Source organism: Gallus gallus, chromosome 9 (genome assembly GCF_016699485.2).
Source record: "Gallus gallus isolate bGalGal1 chromosome 9, bGalGal1.mat.broiler.GRCg7b, whole genome shotgun sequence".
Taxonomy (NCBI): domain Eukaryota; kingdom Metazoa; phylum Chordata; class Aves; order Galliformes; family Phasianidae; genus Gallus; species Gallus gallus.
Window position 1 is genome coordinate 6,708,611 of NC_052540.1, and position 12,231 is coordinate 6,720,841.

Here is a 12,231-nt window from a genome sequence, read left to right on the forward strand (position 1 = left end):
GGTGCTGGTTGATGGAGAACTCAACATGAGCCAGTTGTATGTGCCTGCAGCCCAGAAAGCCAACAGTAACCTGGGCTGCATTAAGAGTAGAGTGACCAGTAGTGTGATTCTCCCCCTCTACTCCTGGTCTACGCAATGGTCAGAAGAGACCGAGCAAAGAGAGCTTACCAGCTCTGAAGAATGAGAAAGGAGAACTGGCCACAACAGACATGGGGAAGGCTGAGGTACTCAATATGTACATCAGTAAATTATGGGGAATCCTGAAATTTGTGGAAGAGCAGTTGTTGCTGTTTCCTTTTGAGTGCTGAAATATAGCTGCCAGCCCAGGGAGGAGCTTTGGTATAGTGCTTTGGGAGTGGGGCAGCCACGGGTGCTACTGTGTGTCCACCTCCGGAGCCGCTGCAGACAGCCCCTCTCCAGCCTGGCTGCAGCAGCCTGCTCAGGCTAAGCTGTGGGTCTGCCTCTGGGGCAGCCTCCTTCAGCTCCGCCTCCAGAGAAGTCATATCAACCCTGGTGTTTTTTCTGTCCAGGAGCAGAGCAGTATAAGATTGTCAAAACGAAAACAATTTAGAAACCCAGATGCCACCACACTGAAGAATAAGCATGGAGGGAAAACTCTGAGCCTGAAAAGGAAATGTCAGATCTGATACAGCAAGAAATGCTGCAAATATACTAAAACTGATCAACCAGACTACAGCAAATCTGTCTTTCTGTGGTACAGGGTTGAACTAGGTGGATGGAACTCAAATGTAGTTTACCTGCATTTCTACTATTCACAGCACTACCTGATAGATACAAATATAAATTATTACTAATAAATTGAGTCACACATGTGAATCTGCAATGTTTATTGTTACTTTATTACATTGCTTTTATTTTATTAACATCTTTGCATCTCAACTGACATGACAGTTCTGATGTAGTAGATATATAGTGTCTGTGCCCAAAGACTGACTAACGGGAGAGTAGAAGGAATAAACATGAAGAAACTATTGAAGACTGAAAGATTTTGTATTGTCTTACTGTATGTCTCAAGTAGTTTCTGACAGTATCACAGACAATGAAATCTAATGTAGTGGTCTAACTGTTAGAAGAGTTGGGAATCTCTTTCAGCACATTTATAGATGAAATACACATGTATGCGTGATATTATGGCAATCTTGGAAAGAAAAATAACGTATGAATTAGGAAATTATTTTTTTTCATTGTAATAGTTGCATGCAAAACCTTTTTCAATATAAGTGTAGATATATCCAGATAAATCAAGAAGTAACTAGTCCTGATAACAATTCTTTTAGTTTTCTGATGTCCCTACACAAGCACATGGTGAATCATTAAAGACACTGCACATGGACTGTGTCACTGCTTCTCTGTGAGGTCCTTATCACAGAAGAAAGTGTAGAATATCAATTTGCCTGACCCACATTCTGGAAAGTAAGGGAGGATATTAGATCAATCAGTAGAAGTGGCAGTGGAAATTACATATTTACATCCTTACATTTTTAGTGGAAAAAAAAGAAAGGCTTATATTTCCTTTTAATAGCAAAGTAATGATAATTCTGTCACTCGGTTCCTCACTATCTGGAAGTGGAGAGGATAAATCTGATTAAATCAGCAAGGAAGCGGAATTACTTGATTAAGTTCTATGTTTTAATAACTTGTAGTCTTAAGGCTCATTGCAAAGGTCATCAAAATCAGAGGATCACCACTGAATTTAGAACAGGCTCAAGCATTATACTGTCTATTCTTTTAACCATGTACTTCAAATTCTTATTTAGTTCTGCCTCTTAAAGGTTGATTCACACAGGTGTTTTACATATCATCGGTAGATTGTGATATGGCCAGTGAATTTGTATACTATTTTTAAGGATCAAACCTTAAATCAGTGTGCATTTAGCATATGCACTGCTGACTGTCTTGAAGCAATGTGTGGGAGTCTCACTCTGCAGCTGTATGCTGTTTACTGACACTAGATTCACAGCACAGCTTTCCATGATGGGATTTTTTTTCTCTTTCTCCTTTTGTAGATAACTCAATTCTTCCTTTAAAAAAGGCTAAGACCAGTTACAATAGAGTCGGGCCTATTCAGGCCAAAATGTCTTGAAATAGATCCTGTTTTTTTTCAGTGACAGGAGGAGTAAGTTAAAATGAGCTATGTGATTTTTCTTTACTTACCTGCATAATCCTTCACATGGTTCCTAATCCTCTGTCTTAAGTGAGGAAACCTGCACCTCCTTATATCAGTAGTGAATTCATTTCATCTCTGTATGCATGAATACACAGTGACATAGGAATGGATATGCATTTTATATAGATAATACTGCTCCATTTTTACACCCCTTACGTAAAAAGCTCATGATAGTATAGGGTGCTTGTCTGTAGCCATGTGACCCCAAGTAATCTGTTAATTATGATGGCAATCAGTTATAATTCCAAACTGATTACTCTGCAACAGAGGTACTGTGACTGTTTGCGATGGTCATGAAATATCTCTTGTTTGTGCCACATGTTCTTAAATCCTGCATGTGATATGTACATCTTGCAGAAGAAAGCGGTCTGAATAGTTTTGACTGCAGCACATTGCTAGTGGGAACAAAGACAGATAGCTCTTATTGAATCAGCAAGTCCCCTAAGCAGGCAGCTGATAGAACAGGCAATGTATGAGGGAATTAACCTTCATGCAGAGAAAGTGGTATATATACAGCAGGCATCTGGGTGAGGGAGGTTGCATGGTAGAAGAGGGACAAGGAATAGCATTCAGAATTACATTAGGTTCTCATCCAGCAATGTTCTCCTCTTCTGGTGATTGTATAGGATGAATTTTATTCCAAGAGTCCAGTCATTTCTAGTGTAACAGACCAGCAGTATTACCTGAGACATCTCACTCAGCCCTTACTTGGGTAGCAGGAACTCCTATTTAACGTTCTTAGCATATATTAAAACATGAAGAAAACAAATCCTAGCCACCATTACCAGAGCTCTATTTTAATTAGTGTTTTTAGGGCTGTGTGTGGGCTGGTGTGTATGGCATGTCGGGGTAACAGATTAAAGAGGAAAAATGTAGAGCTGTTACTTGCAGACCTTTCTCTTCTAGCATGAAATTAAACAAAAGGTAAAGCATGTATTTTTATGGGCATGCAAGAGGAATGCAACTGTTCTTAAACACTATCATATGTGTATGTTACAGTGTACAGAATCAAACTCTAAAAGGAGGTATCAGCCTTAGTACTGCACTGATATTTCTGAAATGATGTACACAGCTCTGGTGTTAATTCAGTTCAGCAAATACTGTCCGAGGTTTTGTTTTCTTAAGAGATTTCTTCACCTGTGACTTCCTATAACTATATAATGGCTTGAAAAATTAAAAGGCCTTTTGATTACCTAAAACTGTACAAAAGTGGACTTGAGCTTTGTTATATGTATCAGCAATGGATTAGAAGGTGTAATAAGTCAGTATTTTATCCATGTGTATGGTAACTGTTGAGTCATAGCCTAGAACCACTGATTGAGCGCCTGGGGAAAAGACCCGGTCAGCCCTGGGAGCACAGGTGAAGGCAATTTAGCTGTTAGACCAGCAGGGGTGGAGCCTGGCTGCCCCTCTCTTAGACCTCATTTAAGAGCTGACTGCCACTCTGGAAAGTTCTCTGGTTGGAGTTCCTTCCCTTGTGGAGTTTTCTTTGTAAGCCTAGGTCTTCGGGGATGGGTGAGCACGTTTTCTTTGTAACGCCTTTCCATCACACTAGTCCCTTTGTTGTTATATCTTCTGTATCACTGTCCCATCATGTTGATTGTTCTGTTTGTTATACCATGTATACTTTTGTATATGTGCAATTCAGCACCCCGATCCAAATCAGGGATTCTGTTTATGTCCAGGTGATACAAATCTGGGGGTACTTCTAAGAGGGAAATAGGATTACTGAGCAAGTTTTGAAAAAATCCTCAAACAGCACATGTTCTGAGGAATTTTTTCTTCATAAATAAAGTCTTCATGTGTGTATATATATATATATATACTTTTATTTATATGTAATTTACATATGTATTTATATTTATTCTTCACTGAAGTGTCGTATTTTGAAAATCACATCTGTTAAGCAGGGTGTAAAACAACTGTGTTGAGTGACTGCCTGTCAGTGTCTGTCTCTCTCTGCTATGTTAGTGTCAGCAAAAGCTGGAATTTGTACCCTTTGGAGATAAATTCAGTTTCCTGCTGGTATTTGAGAATGAGCACAGCCATTAGCAAAAATGGAGGGACAGTATGACATTCATGGGCCCAGCTGTCTAATGCACTCACCTGTTTCCAAGGTCTAAAAGGCTAGGTTTTTATTCTCCCCTAGCTCTCCAAAATGAGGATCATATAACGGTTTGTCGAAGCTAAAATGGTAGTGTGGGTCTTTTAATTGCTTTCCTTGTTATTTTTTTTAAAGCTCACTTTAAAGCAATCCATAAAGCCTAATGGGCAGTGCTTGAAACTCATCTGTTGTATAGTTACTATATTGATCATAGCCTTGCACCTCCCAGCTGGGCATTGAGTTGTTCAAAAAAAAAATAAGTTTAAATATCACTTTTCTGATGTTAACATGCCAACTGAATTATGTCTCAAAGGGCTACAAGGAAGTACTATTTTTGAACACCTTTGTGATCAGGAGGAGGGCTTTATTCTCTTCTTTCTTGAGCTAGTATCAATTGTGTGTAATTCCACTGCAGACAGTGGGGTAACACTGGAGTGAAAAAAAGAAGCCAGCCCTTCACCTGTATCCTTAGAGCAGGAAGGAACAAATTGAGATTGATTTTAGGAAAGAGTAAATTCCACATTATGAGCAAGAAGTCACAGTCTTCCTACTACCTTCAAACAAGATGGTCTCATTCTTCACCAGGAGGTGCAGTGTGAGGTTGTATTCTCAGAACTGCAAAATTCAATAAGCAGAGAGAGGAGTGAGCCTGGTAGTTGAACTTCTTGAAAACAACAACAATAGAACAGAAAAAAACCTGCACCCCAGTAATCATATCCTGAATTGATGCACTGCTCTGGCAAGTACAAAACACTCTGATGAAGAAGTGTTGACCAAATTTTGCCATCATGCTCTTAGCACTGTTAAAGGATGAGTCCATTATACCGTGGAAACAGCAAATGCCTTGAAGAGAATGTTATCAGCATTTGCAAGTGAACTGAGTTTGTAAGATCGCATTGATATTTCAAGTGTTGTGCAGGTAATGTTTTTCTCTGGGATTTCAGACTGCATCATCAAAACGTTTTTCAGTGAAAATATACTTTAAAGAATACTGACATCACAGTTCATCATTATTCTTTAGGCAAGGTTTCCAAGGAAGCTGAGTTATGGAAGATAAATTAATCAGCTTTTCCTCATAGGCGAGATGCTCTAGGTCCTTTATCATCACTGTGGCCCTCTGTTGGACTCTTTCAAGGAGATCCCTGTCATTTTTGAACTGGGAAGCCCAGAACTGGACACAATATTCTAAATGTGGCTTCACTAGAGCAGAGTAGAGGGGGAGGATCACCTCCCTTGACCTGCTGACTACTCTCTTTTTTATGCATGCCAGGATAGCATTGAAACTTGGAAAAGTTAGTGGTTGAAAGTAGTTTGAACTGTCTTAAACAAATCGGAAGCCTTTCTATGCCTGGAGGAGGAGTGTGAGAAGACAGATTCTAGCAACTATGTTTCCATACAGAATAAGGATTTGGCTTAGCTGACTGTAACTGAATACCAGATTTTCCTGGGAGAATAGAAAGAATATTTAGAAGTTGCTTTGGAACCTAATTCTTGTATGTCTTGCAAATGTGGTATGAAGTCTTTGAAGTTCTCTGGCTCTGCTATAATGACAATGAAAATTGATCCAGTGCCTTCCAGCAGCCCTTGTGTGCAATTAGTGTTTTAATTAGTTTGCGTTTAGCTTCCGTATGTAGTCCTCCTCCTATCCTGATGTACCTGTGGAGCAGAGGTTCTTGGAAGAGTCCATGCTGGACAGTGGCTCTCAGGAGCTATTGCAATACAGCTGGTAGAGCATACTCATTGCTAATAAGAACTGAGAAGCACTGTTCCTTCACTTTTATCCCACTTCCTATTTCTTTTAGACCTTAAGGGCAGCTCTGCTCCACCTCAGGGAATGACTCCTGTTCTTTGGCATGGGAAGGAGAGTGCAATAGACTGCTGTAGCACTGTTTTATCTGAGAATCTCCAGACATACTACAAATACTGATTAATGCTCCTGACAGCCCTGCAAAATGGAGTAACTAAACTCATTTAACAGATGGAGGAAATGAGGCCCAAGGAAACTGATGGTCTGAGTTTTCAGTGGTACTGGGATGGTTGCCTGGCATTGCTGAGAATCCAACAAGAAGTGATTGGTCCAAGGCCACACAGCGAGTCGGTGGCAGTGGGGAGAAGAAATTCAATTCTGGCTCTCAGTCTTTCTAGCAAACCACCAGATGACACTTAAAAAGCACTTCTAGGGATGAAAAATACGATATAATTATTGCTTCTAATATAAATATTTTCCTCTTAAAGTAAAGCTTTTCTTTTTATTACCACTGACTTTATTAAGCCCATGTGATTGTCTTAGTTTAAGCTGTTACAGCGTGGATCATTGAAACCATGTAAAACACTCATGCTCTGCATATAAAATTTATGTAGTTAAAGTACATTATTTACTATTGTGAAACATACTTTAAAAAAAATATTTTCTGCAATTCCCTTAAGACAAACAAGCAAACAAAACAAAACACACAGAAGAAACACCTTGAAATTACTGGCTTACATGTGTTCCATCAAAATGAAAATTCTTGTGGCTTAGGATTGATGGATCTTGAGCAGTGTCATGTCCAATTTTAATCTCAGTATTTCCTTGTACAGTCAGTGCATGCCAGTAAAGTGTTGAGTGTACTGTTTGTACTTCTGGTTTTTTGTTACTGGACAAAGTTCATGAGAGGATCAGGAAATATGGCAAACCAATAGCCTGTGCATGAAAGTCAGTACGCTGGGAAATCCCTTAATAATCCAAGTATGAGACAGAAAACAAGAGGAGAGGCAACAGTTAAAAGCAGAAGAGTTATAAGAAGATGGTCAAGAATTCTTTAGCTTCTGGTCATAAATAGCACTGCAGTATGGTATTTGTAATTAAGACACTGGCAAGGAGATCCTGCAAATGCCAAGAAGCACAATGAGGTTGGAAATACATTGTCATAATTTTAAGTGTTCATTTGACACATATGTATACTCTGTTACTGGGAAAACTAGTGATTTATAGAAGTACAATGATAAAAGACAATGATAATAATAGACAATGATAAAACGTTAGCAGATGAGGATCACTGTAACGGTAGAGTAGGATGCTGCCTGAAATGCAGCATGATATTGAACCAATTCCCTGCATGTTTTCCCTCATACAAAAAACCTTTATAATTATTACTGGAGTAAATTAGTCTACTGGTTTGATTGGTACCAGATCCAAGCAGCTGAATCCTGAAGAGAAAAAAAGGATACAGCTACAAAAGGAGAAAACAGATGTCTCAGAGTTGCTTGCAGAAGCCAATAATTTGCACTGTTCATATCAACAGGGGGCAGTGTCAGGATGATCAGTTTTTGTATGGGAAATAGTAAGTACAAACACCAGAGACAACTGGTTTTGGGTAGTCTGTTCTGAATTGTATTCACACCTGGTAAGTCCTTATTGCCAAGAATGGGTTGTATTTGTTACGTTATTTTCTTTTGATGAAAAGTCTTGTGAAATAGCTATAAAATATGTCTCACTGTATTACCTTCAGCATATACTTTTAGCTGTATAATGTCTTTTCAGAACACAGGTTAAGAAAATTGTGAATTGTTAAATGGGAACATTTTTTTCCTTTTTCAGGAGTTGTGATGGTCCAAAAGAGATGCACTGTCACTGTCCAAGTTTTCTTGTCTTTGTTTTCAAACTAATCAGTTTTCTGATTAACTTTATGATGGCTTTTGGTTAATTGTTGCTGGTTTCTTTTAACTGACTCTGTACATTGCATTAGTCATCTTGATAATCTGCAATATGATATGAGGAATGATGTAAAACAGTATTAAGGATGATTCCAATCAGAGCTTTGCAAATCCTATCCTTTTGACCTCTGCAATGCATAATTTACTGCTAAGTATAATTTTGAACATTGCTTTCCAAATTGTCTATAATCTCATTTATTCATGAAATGCCAACCATTCAGGAAAGAAGTCGTCTTTGGAATTCAAATAGAAATTTACCTGAAATTCCTTAAATGGTCACAATGACTTTTTTTTCTAAAGAAAGCACTTTCATTGTAGATAAAAGCATCTAAATAATTATAGTGTTCATGTGGGCAAATTTCAGAGAAGATAAATACCAATGCTACATATATGCTGTACTTAGAATATTTTTACCTTCTAAAGAAGGAGCCAAAAAAGGAAATGTATTTTGTATTTCTTCTATTTTTTACTCATTCTAAGGTTTCAGACAGATAGATTTGTGACCTGAATATCTTCTTTCACTTTCAGTGTGGTCTTAAGAATTTTATTGTGCTTGCTTTTGAGGTTGTTACGATTTAGGTTTTGTCAGCTCTGTGACACTTCTGCATGGTGTGACTTGCTTATCTAAAGTATGCATTATTGTTTGTTTACCAGGCCATATTTTTGACAATATTAGACATCTTTGACTTAAAGTATTGATTCTGCTTTGAGCAGAAAGACCTGTTTTAATAATTGTGTGAGGCAAAAAAAGCCAGAGTTGCAACATTCTGTTAGAGAAAATTCATTCTGTCCTCACATCAGTTTTTACCCACTTGAAATCAAGTTTTTTGTTGAACATCACCACCATTTGGTTGTATTTTTGTAAACAATGAGTGTAGGCTTACAGTAACCTGTAATCCTGTCTGTAAAAACAGCAGATGTTGGTACCTGCAATAACAGAAACAAAAATGCTTCTATTTCTGTTGCTGTTAGTGCTACTTCAGTCTCAGTCCATTTCATTGCTAAGACTTGAAATTTCTCAGATTACTGATATGCACATTGAGCAGTTTTGTGTTTTTTGTTGTTTTTGTTTGTTTTTTGTTTCTTAAGGTCTGTGTTATCCAAGTTTCCATTACCTTGGCTAATGGAGGTTGGGAAACAATAAATAGTGAGAAAGGCTGAATAAAAGGCATCAATGGGTGCTGTGGGGAGCACGCTTCAGCACTGCCTGTGCAACACTGCTTAGAATCAGGGATTCTTAAATTCAACTCATACCCTATTGCCTCCTGTTTGGCTCCTGTAGGGGCACTGAGATTTCCTCTTGTCATTCTTATCATCTTCTAGCTCATAAGAATGCTCATAAATACAGGTGCCCCTGCAGACATAACATCTTCAGGAGGAATCCAGCTATTTTGTTACAGGAAGACACTTACAAATTGGCTCCGCACAGACATACAACATCTCTATCAGCACCTTTTGATTTAAATTCACCTACATGGAAACAGTGCTACATTCATATGATACTCTGCCCTACCTTGAAAACCTTGTTCAGAACTGAGCCAGCTCTCTATGGAGATGGGGTATCTCTCTGACTAACTTGCAACCAAGACAATTGCCAACTGATTTCTGAGTTAACTGCAAGACGTGGTAAAAGTTCCTAGACAGACAGCTACAGAATATTTCTTAACATGCAGACATGTTAAGAAATCTACCTTACGTAGTGCTCTGAAATCTTTAACCTTGTGCAGGTTGATTATGCTGAATCTGACTAGTTTGTGTGGTGTCAGAGTTCCCAAATACATCCTTCTTATAACGTTTTTCTTACTGAATCAATGTGTGGAAGGGTATCAAGGAGCTGACGTTTTGGCCCATGGGAAGAATTAGGAGCAATCATAGCAAATGTCTAAGAGAGAGTGGTTGACTTTCAGGAGCTGAAACATTTTAAGCAATGATTCTTTTTATTGTATTTAATTTATTTCTTTTCCATCTTTGACAGAGTTACTTTTCCGAATACTTTGGAAGAATAAAAACATAAAGCTCACTGGAGAACCAGAAAAGAGAAGGGGAGAGAGAGAGAGAGAGTGAGAGAGATTTTTAGGTAAGATTGTGAACAGAAATAAATTCCTTGGTTTTGCATTTGGGCATCTGTGCAATTTATATATTTGTGCCTCACTGGTACTCCTTGTTTTATTTGGTGTCCTGGGTCAAGTACTAGAGCTTTGTGAAGTCTACTTTGATATCTGTTTGTTGTCCCTTACATATTTCAGGATGTGATAGTGCTGATGTGGGGCTGCTGTCCAATGGCTAACCATTTTTATAACAACTTGCAACAATTTCATAGATTTGAAATTGTTGTGGAATTTGAGGTTTTAAAAAGTATTAAAATACTCCAAGTTATTACAGAAGTTACTCAATGTCATGGTTTTATAATTTTTGGTTATCAGTATTCCACATCATAACATCATGTAGCACACTGGGAGTTTGAGTTAATGCTCCAGTTCCGGGTACCTGTCCTGGAAGAGAACAACTACTACATTCCTCAGAGGACTGTTCGCTGTTCTCTTATAATCCCTGCTAAGGGGGAGCAGGAGGTGACCTTTGTAGGTCACCTAATGTCCCTTTTTCTTCTGATCATCTGGCTTGTCTCTGCTGTGGGTGCTGTCTTGTCACATTGGAGATCCCTCCCTATAGGCTCAGAGACACTCTCAGCATGGAGACTCTCTCTCAATCTCAGAAACTCTTTTCCTCTCTGGGATAGTATTATAGTGTGTTATCTTGCTTTCTGATATCTTAGTAAATTAGTTTGTTTCTCCTCAGATCGTTGCTGCTGTTTTGTTTTAGGCCCATTTCTCTATCCTTTTCCTTTATCCTTTATTGGGGCGCAGATCCACAGGTCCCTCTGCCCCGCTACTGGGCCAAATCAGCCTGTAAACCATTGACGTTCCATTTTGTCAAAATGTATGTCAGGATATATCAAGCTGTAGGAAAGAGATATATCAAGCTAGATGTTTTCATACGTGAAGAGACAAACTGTATTGATATTTTTATGCATTGTATTTATGCTGTATTAACAACTTCTGGCAAAGTAGTGACTTTAAGTGAAATAAATTCAAATGAAACTAAGTTATAAAGAGGGTTTAGATATTCTGGAGAGCCAATGTGATCTAGCTGAGCAACATTTTCAGAAGGAGAACCTTGGCCATGAGGCTAGAATTAAAAGCAAGTCACGTTCCTATATTGCTTATATTCAGGAATGTCGTGTGCATCCTAGGTCTTAATGATACATTTTAAAGACTCTATACAAAGAAGTGTGGAGATGGAAAGATAATCATTTTTTGTTGTGTTTTTAGTTTTGCTATTGCTCTCAGAGGAATGAAATTATAAGGGTTCTTCTTGTGGATAGCCTTTAAATCAGTTCATGTTCTTTCATAAGTGGAATGAATGCATTATTCTCTGTTTCCAAGGAATTCCTTTGATCATAACTGTTGAATTGATGTTTATACAATGCAACTTCTATGTAAGCAATATTTCCTATTGATCTTTTAATGATCCTATTAGTTTCTTTCATTCCCTTAATAGAAATTTTAGCAGTAATAAAAGATAGAATCAGGCAGTAATTAGAACTGTGATTAGTTATAACATGTGTTTCTTTACCAAAGCAAAAACCCAATAAAATGTAAGTTAAAATAATGGAACTGTGTCTAGCTATCTTGAATTATATTAAAACATTCACTTTCTCTCTTTTCTGAGGATTAATACACGCTTTAAAAAGCAAATGCTTTTATTATGCTAATTCAAATCACAGTGCAGTAAGTGTATTACTTTGCAAATTGCTCTTCCTTACTCCTAAACGGTATAAAAAACTGAAATGGCTATTTGAGAGGATGTGGTTATTTGTGCTCTCACGTCTTGAGCCCACCAACATTTATGTCATAACCCTTGCTAATTAAAGAGTCGCATGGATTTCTGTGACTCTAGTCATGTAAAATGAATATGATGCAGGAATACGGATTTGCATAGACAAGCTTGGGTTTTCCAGCTGTCCAATAGGCTCTACTTTTTGAACCCTGCCCAAAATGATCTTCAAAACTGTCACCTCTGCAGAGGCCTGAGCACATTATATAGGTGGTAGCTGGCACCTCTTTATCTCTGTTTTGAATAACAGCATCTTATGAGATGCGTTTTAGTCATGATCGTTAGGTCATGCATAGAGAGATTCTTGGTGCCTATATTAGACCAGACCTTGTGCCTTTTCTTCATGTGA

General features: G+C 38.1%; 1 long non-coding RNA gene across 1 annotated transcript in view; it reads right to left on the reverse strand.

Moving 5' to 3' along the window:
* Positions 1-4,635: 4,635 nt before the first annotated feature.
* Positions 4,636-12,231, reverse strand: part of LOC107051853 — a 31,595-nt gene continuing 23,999 nt past the window's right edge. Inside the window, exon 3 of the long non-coding RNA XR_001463785.3 lies at positions 4,636-4,907. This is a non-coding gene — a long non-coding RNA (uncharacterized LOC107051853). The remainder of the gene's footprint in view (positions 4,908-12,231) is intronic.